Below are 8762 nucleotides of genomic sequence, written 5' to 3'. Positions count from 1 at the left end.
CATCCAATCTATTTTTTAGTGTACAAAGTGCGCAAATATAAAAATCTTATTGAATTATTAAAGAAACTATATTTCCTTACAAAATAAAATAACATACAGTTTTATTACTAAATTATTCGATTGATAGTTCTTTTATTGTAATTGGTACGGTGAAAATATCTGACATAAATCTTTGGAAATAACTTGATAACAAAACATGAGTAAAAATAAAAAATAAAAATGTATCAACAAACAAACAAATAGGAATTAATAATTTTTGCTATAACGAAAATAATAATAAATTAAATGAAGAATGATTTTAGTGGCTGATGTAGTTAATTATTTGTAATACAGGATTGATCCACTCTCTTCTTCATCTTCATCTTCATCTTCATCTTCCTCGACCTCTAACAAGCTCTCTGTAACAATGTCTGCTACGCTTTTAACCACATCCGACCAGTTCCTGCCACCATTTCCATCAATTATATATATATATATATATATATATATATATATATATATATATATATATATATATATATATATATATATACACACACGTTTAGAATATGCTTAAGGATTAATTAGTCCTATCTCAATTTTGTATGGACTATAAACTATACAAAACTAGCATTTTTAATCCCTTCTCACTCTGAACTTTGAATTTTACCTGTTGGTTAATGATGCAGCAATAAAACTTGCCGAAATTTATTTATATGGACGCTTAATTTTTTTTCAACAAGGCTCCTGATCTAAAATGGTTTATTATAAATTCGTCCTATCACATAATCAAATTTTTATTAAATTAATAAGGTTTAAGCATCCATATAATTAGTAAATCCGTCAAGCTTATTTGTGGTATCATAAAATTAAAAATTAATGCAAAAGAAACGACAAAATTCTATTAAGTTAGCGAGATATTAAATTATCTAACTAATATTTTAGTAAGTTTTTACGGAGTTGGGACTAGAATAAATTATTATTTAAGTGAGATTATTAATTTGTCGAGCTTCAGCTGTAGAATTTTCTATATTAATTAAATACTTGCATGCATGTGAATTAAATAGTGACAATTTAAATATATAAATGTAATGAATATATATCTAATTACCCTTTCTGAGAGTCGAAGACGAGGCCGACGGTATACTTAGCCTCTTCCAAAGCCATATCGAACTTCCGAAACTCCTCCGACGTCATTCTTCCGTCATCCACAACTTTAAGCTCCGACGGCTTAAAGTCAAAAAAAATCGGAATCGTTTTCTTCTTAAGCTCCGTCATCAGTGCCAGCTCATGAAGGCAAAAATATGACTCGCAATAACGAGGCGAAAACACAGCGAGGCCAATCTTGCACCCCTTTATCGCAGCGTCGATTTTGTCGAACAATCTGTCGCCAGGTTTCATGTTCTTGTTGTCCAGAAAAGGCCGGAGATTGATCCGGCAGAAATGGTCGTACAGCAACGAGGCCACCGTTCGCTTCGTGTCGGTGCCTCTGTGGTTGATGAACACATCGCATGGCGATGACGTGGCTTTAATTATTTTGGTTTTGTAGTTACTGCGTGTGATGATTTGGCGGTGTTGCAATACATACATGGCTGATGAACGTTGCATTTTGGTGGCCATGATTTAATTCTTTTTTCCTTTTTATTTTTATTATTATTTATATTTATTTTAGCTTTCTTTTGATTGATATGTTTTTGGTGTGTTCTTGTATTGGTATTATATAGGTATAAAAAAAATTGAGTGGGGAGAATTATATTATTTGTTTATTCAGTGTATACTTGAGTATGTGAATATAATTTACGGAGTATTGAATTGATTGTCGGAAAGAATATTTATATAGTATTTCTTTTACTTTGAATTTCGTGAAGAATTGTTCAATTTTCTTACTATAAGGTACATATGTAGATCGAATTTTATTATTGGATCAAATTTAGTTGTTTACTTCTCTCTCTTCTATATTATATGTCTATTTCATTAGAAAAAAAAAAATAGAATTTGTCATCTATTAATATTAATTGCATTTTTTTTTTCAATTTTAGCCCTTATCAATCTTAACTAGTTAATTAAAAAATAATTAATGATAATCATATTTTAGTATTTATATATGTACTATATTATTGTATTGTAATTTATGCATATTCAATTAGTTTCTGAATATGTGTGCAATGCTGCAAGCATAATAAACGACATATAATATGGGAAATGAGTAATAATTAGTTTTGAAAATATGAGAGACAAAGTTAACAACATTTAAAATAGATGATTTGTAGTCTGAAGTTTAGTTTTAACAAATTATTACATGTGAATTAACAGTAGACTGGAATTTATTTAATAACAAAAAAAAAAAAAAGACTTTGAATTTTGAGATTGCTTTTTGACAAATTACGTATTTATGACTGCATGAATTGATTAAAAAAAAAATTCCGACAAAACAGTCCACTTAATATTTCATGTCCAGGACTGTTGAATAAATAAGGTGCATGCATATTCGCTAAGAAATTGATGGGTTTGTAATTTGTATACTTTATCTTGGGTGAATTATATTGATTAATTCACATCTTTACATATCAATATTTAATCGTATAGAGAAAATAGGGGAAATTTTGAAGAAACCCGGCGGCCAAATTGAATTTTCGACAAATGATTTGGCCGGCGGATGTAGAGTTTGTAATTATGATATTAGCATGGTTCGCCGGACTGGTCCAAAACAGTACGGTGTTGCATTCCAATTTCATTGCTACGCCGTGGAAATTGTGGTTGTATAATAAACTTTTTATAAGAAATAATAAAATCATTTAGAATTTGTTAAAAATATTTAACCGCTTCGCATTCATTACGTCACAGATTTTTTCAATCACCGCCCCTATTTAGATCGATAGAGTACGTTCACGGGCTCAAATTCGAATATTGTCCTAAATTCTTATCCCTAATTAAGTAAGTGCAATTAAATATGTAATATAACATAAAGTGTTAAAATGAAATTATAGAAACAAAATTTTTAGTTCGGAAGTTTTGTGTCTTTTGATTTATATTATATATATATATATATATATATAATCAAACAAGACTTGTGGTCAATGAGCAGTCAAATTCTGGGATACTCGTGTCGGTTTGAACTTTGAATGAATCTAATATTTTGTCATAATACATGTACATAAGTTGCGACAATTTCTTATGGTCGTTTATTTTTCCTTAACTTTGATCCATAAAATATTTAGACCTATCTATCTTCCTTACAATTTAATTTGTACACCCCCCTTAGTAACAACACCTTTTGAACTGTCTGTTAAGTGTAGGGTCCTGAAAAATTATATTGACCATGCACTTCCTAGTAATGGTTCTACAGCACTAATTAAAATATTATTATTAACCACATTCCTAATTTAATGGTTTTGCTTTTTTTGCAGCATCAAATAGTAGACTTCTTCTAGGGTCTTTGAAAACTCATTCCAACTATACTTACTTCTTGTCACACAAAAAAATAAATAAATAAATAAGAAAACAAAAAATATGTATAGATTTTCTTCAGTCAATTGATCCAAAGCAACTAATTGGCTCGAGTGGCCCAACAATTCTGTTAAAACTCCAATTGGGTCTACAAAATTGGGTTGGAGCCAATATTGGGCTTATGTCCAATTAATAGATTTTAACTGAGACTTTGATAGAATTGTTGGAACAAAGAGTGGAATTATAACAACAATTGTTGCTAATAGTATTATGTTAGCTCATTAGTTGAAGACATTGATTATAATTCGAGTGTGGTCGAGTCATGGCCAGAAAAGAGTGCCATGTGAGGGTTGACACAAGACAACCTGACATTGGTCAAACGGTGGTCGAGTGTTAATTAGGCAGACAATTGAATTGGGGGTGCTTATCCGGGAAAATAAGGAGCGAAATGTTTGGTTCGAGCGGGAATAGTGATGAGAGTACTTGGCTTACGGCACAATTGAGTATCGACAATGCTCAGAGCTTGGCACGGGCACTGTTCGGCAAGTGGCACGAGAGAGTTCCAAGAGTACTCCACGTTTAATTGGCACGGTGTTAGTTTTATTTATGTTTAGTTTTGTTTGTGCTTGTGCATTTGTGGAAGAAATCGAACGAAGGCTAACTGATCTGGTGAGAAGATATCAGGTCACACGGAGACAAAAATCTCTTGTGTAAAGAAACTCCGGAGAATATCCATAATAACACGAAATTTAAATCTCTACAACAAGAAACATTGATCTCGATCTCCAATAAGCCCATTGGAATTTATGTGCCGAACCGAACTCCAAATACAAAAACGGATGTAAAGTGTGAATGTTTTTGCCAATTCTACCGTGTGCGATGGACATGGCTCGATAGAGTGTTCAAAAATACTTTTTCGTCCCCGTAAAACTCTTGAGCTTGCCAATAGTTGGCAATAGCAGAAAGAGTTCTCCCCATTTTCTTCACCATCTCCTCAAATTTGGAGGCATGAATTTGATCTTCATTTTCCAAATCAAAAACTCCATCGTATATTGCCCTCTGATCATGATCGTGAGGGTTTTCATTTTTCTGCACGAAACCCAAAAAAAAAAAAAAGAAAACAATAATATAATTTCATCAAAGCAGGGTAAGTAATAATAGTTGTTTTTGCGAAATTATAAAAATAATTTAATCAATCACCTTCTTGATATCTGTTATGGTTGTGGCCCAATGTGTTTGGGCCTATAGCCCCATAAATCATTTTAAATAAACACACACATGTCTAAAGGAATGACTCAAACAGAGAATAAGTCCATCAATGGGAATCTGCTAGAAGGCTCAATCTGAGCCCTTGGATTAACTTGATCTTGGCCATTCATTTTGGCTGACTTTCCCTCTTCCCTAGTACTCTCATTTCCCGTTTTGTGCCCTAGACAATCTTTGTTCTCCCTCTTTGTCCCCTTCTGTTTTTTTCTCATTTTGCTCCAGCAGCCATGGGCCAACCGCCGCCATCATCGGCCGTGCTTGTCCCGGTGGTGGTCTCTTCAATGGTTACCTTTGACTGGAGCTCCTATTTAACGTGGGAAGATGAGTGGCAGAAAAAAAGACCTAGAGAAAAACCCTAATTCAAATGCCTTACCCCCTCTCTTCTGTGAGTTGGGTCTGTGGTGAGTGGGTGAGTTGTTGAGTGCATCGTTTTCTTGGTCTTACCTCTGATCTGGGTGGTTAGGGTTTCAGTGGAGAGGGATTTGTTCTCTGTTGGTGCAATCTTAGACAGTGTGTGTAAGGTTTGAGACCTTAGTGAATCTCTGGTGTGAATCAGTTTGGAAGACTGAGTTGTTTCTCTTCCAACATTTAGTATACTCATAACTGTTTATTACTTTCTGGTTTTTTGTTCTAACATTTTTCTGAGTTTTCTGTAAGTCTCTTCGAGTGGAATCACAACAGTGGTATCAGAGCTTGGTTGCTCGAAGATCTGCTTGAAGAAGGCTTACATAACCTAACTTGGTTCTGACAAGGTAAGTTTCCATAAACCCTAGTATTTTTCCGTCTTCTGTTGAATTCTTGTGGAGATTGGGAGCCCTGTGTGGCACTACTTGGCCCTGTGTGGCAGATGTGCTCTTTTGTGATTTATATCTCATCTCCTTACTCGGTTTAGTTTTTTCGCATTTTTTTTTCTCTAGAGAACCTGGACTGCCTCTACTCCAAACCTCTCTTGTCTGGACCATCTAGTGAAAGGAATCTGGGGAGGGGGGTTGTCCAGGACTTATGCTCTTTTTTATCTGTAACTTTGTCTGATCTGTGTGACTCTGCTTGTTCTGTTCTGTGTGTAAAACCTTTGTGCTGACACTCTGTGTGCATCTGTGTGAATTATGAATGCAAATCATGTTGCTCATTTTGATGGGAAAGGTGATTTTTCTATATGGCAACAAAAAATGAAAGGGGTTTTGTTTCAGCAAAAATGTTTTAAAGCTATTACTCTAAACTATGAAGATACAACACCTGCTGCTAAGAAAGCTGAATTTGATGAACTTGCATATTCCTTGATTATCTTGAATTTGAGTGATTCTGTGATTAGGAAATTAGGAAAGCAAGATAATGCTAAAACTTTATGGGATAAACTGCAAGATCTGTACACTGAAACCTCTTAGCCCTAAAAAATGTTTTTACTTGAAAAGTTTTTCAGATTTAAACTGGATATAAGTAAAGATATAGATGAGAATCTGGATATTTTTACAAAACTAGTTCAGGACATTAAATTAAATGGAGATAAAAATATTGATAATTATACTCCTATTGTGTTTTTAAATGCAATTCCTGACACTTATAGTGTTGTAAAATCTGCCATTAAGTATGGTAGAGATCAGGTTACTCTTGACACTGTCATAAATGGTTTGAAAAGCAAAGAACTGGATTTAAAAACCAATAAGGGTAATAAATCTTTTGGTGATGTTAACTTTGTGAAAGGAAAGCCTAAATTCAAATTTCAAAACAAGGCCTCTTCCAGTAATAACAACCAAAACCAGTCTTTTCAAAAATCTAAAAAGGGCAAAGAGTGGAGTAAGAACAAGATCAAAGGCAGAAAATGCTATAATTGTGGTAAACCTGGTCATTATGCAAATGAGTCAACTGAACCTAAGAAAGAAAAGAATAATGAGCAGGCTAATGTTGTTGTTGATAATCTTGGTGATGTTTTCATGATTGGTGAGTCTGTGCATGATTGTGTTAACTCTGTGATCTCATCTCTTTGTGATAATGATTGGATCTTTGACTCTGCATGCACACACCACATGACACCTAATAGACACCTATTTACATCCTATGTGGAACTAAAAAATGGTAATGTGTCCATGGCTGATAGCAGTGGTATTAATGTGGTTGGTTTAGGAACTATTATTCTTAAGTTTGAATCTGGTTTTGAACTTATGCTTAAAAATGTGAGACATGTTCCTAATTTGAGTAGTAATTTGCTTTCTATTGTTGTACTTGAGGATAGTGGTTTGCATGGAAGTTAGGGAAATGGTTGCCAAAATATTATTAAAGATGATCAGTTTGTGTTCAAAGCCATTAAAATGCAAAATTTGTATGTGTGTTTTGCTGAACCCCTGTTGCATGCTAATTTTATTAAACATGATCATTCTTGAGTTACTGCATAAAAACAATTATCTTGATAATGACTGTATGTCTGATCTGCCCATATGTGACTCATGCATTTTAGGAAAACAGACTAAAGTCCAATTTTCTGTGTCTCCTTTTCCTAATTCTTTTAAATGCACTGATATCCTTGAATACATACATGCTGATGTGTGGGGCCCTGCCCCAGTTCCTAGTCATGGTGGTAATAGATATTTCCTCTCTGTGGTTGATGATTTTTCCAGAAAAGTGTTTGTATTCTTGCTGGAAAAATAAATCTGATGTGTTTCAAAGATTTAAAGCATGCAAAGTTTTGAAAATCAAACTGGAAAGAAAATTAAAATCTTGAGAGCAGACAATGGAACTGAATTTTGTAATGCTGGATTTGATGCTTTGTGTGTTGAGTTTGGCATAAAGAGGCATAAAACTGTAGCTTACACCCCTCAACAAAATGGTGTTGCTGAGAGGGTGAATAGGACATCACTTGATAGTGTTAGGTCCATGTTAGATGCATCTGGCTTATCTAAAATGTTTTGGGGTGAAGCTGTTTTAACTGCTGCATATATGATCAATAGATCACCTTATGTGCCTCTATGTGGTGAATTACCTGAAACTAAGTGGTCTGGTATTCCTGTTAGTTTGTTTAATCTTAGAGTATTTGGTTGCTCTGCCTTTATGCACCAGAAACATGATAAACTTGATCCCAGGTTTGTTAAATGTGTTTTTTTGGATTATCCAGAGGGGGTTAAGGGTTATAGGTGCTGGCTTAAGGGGGAACATGGATATAAAACTGTGATTAGTAGAAATATGATATTCAATGAGAATGAATTTCCTTGTCTATCTGTTGTTTCTTCTGAATCTACCCCCATTGAAGTGGAGACTTTACCCATTATTCCTGCTCAACATGATACTGTGTCTGATTCTGATAGTGAAGCTGATAACAATGTGCCTGAAAATGATATTTTTGATCAAAATGCTAATACTGATGTGCCTTATGTAGACAATCTTGGTGATTAACAACTTTCGAGGGACAGAGGTAGAAGGAACATCATTAGGCCTCATCATTTAGATGAGTATCAGCTTGCTTCATATGTGTTTTATGTTTTTGAGTCTCTGGATGGTAATGAACCTAAGTCTTATAGGGAAGCTCTTAAATCTAATGAATCTGTCTCTTGGTTAAATGCTATGAATGAAGAAATTGAATCTTTGCATGTTAACCATACTTGGATTCTTGTGCCAAAACCTGTTGAATGCTCTCTTGTTGATTGTAGGTGGCTGTTTAAAGTAAAGCATGAATCTGATTCAATTAGATATAAGGCTAGGCTAGTGGCTAAGGGGTTCACCCAAAAAGAAGAAATTGATTACACAGAAATATTTGCTCCTGTTGTGAAATTTACTACTGTGAGAATAATGCTTGCTCTAATTGCTCAATTTGATTGGGATTTAAAACAAATGGATGTAAAGACTGCATTTCTCCATGGAATTAGATAAGCAAATATACATGAAACAGCCTGAAGGTTTTCTTGATAAAAATCACCCTGATTATGTGTGTTTATTGAAAAAATCCTTGTATGGTCTTAAGCAGTCCCCTAGACAGTGGAATAAGAGATTTGATGCATGCATGAAGTCCTTGAAATTTTTGAGAAGTTCCTATGATCCATGCTTGTATTTCAAACAATCTGCCCAAATTCCTGTTTTCTTGC

General features: G+C 34.0%; 1 pseudogene; it reads right to left on the bottom strand.

Moving 5' to 3' along the window:
* Nucleotides 1–318: 318 nt before the first annotated feature.
* Nucleotides 319–1578, bottom strand: LOC148765981 (putative 2' cyclic ADP-D-ribose synthase BdTIR pseudogene; annotated as a pseudogene).
* Nucleotides 1579–8762: the final 7184 nt, after the last annotated feature.

This window comes from Erythranthe guttata, chromosome 13, assembly GCF_056151865.1.
Source record: "Erythranthe guttata isolate IM_541 chromosome 13, IM_541, whole genome shotgun sequence".
In the NCBI taxonomy this organism is placed as follows: Eukaryota; Viridiplantae; Streptophyta; class Magnoliopsida; order Lamiales; family Phrymaceae; genus Erythranthe; species Erythranthe guttata.
This window is presented reverse-complemented; position numbering and strand designations above follow the sequence as displayed.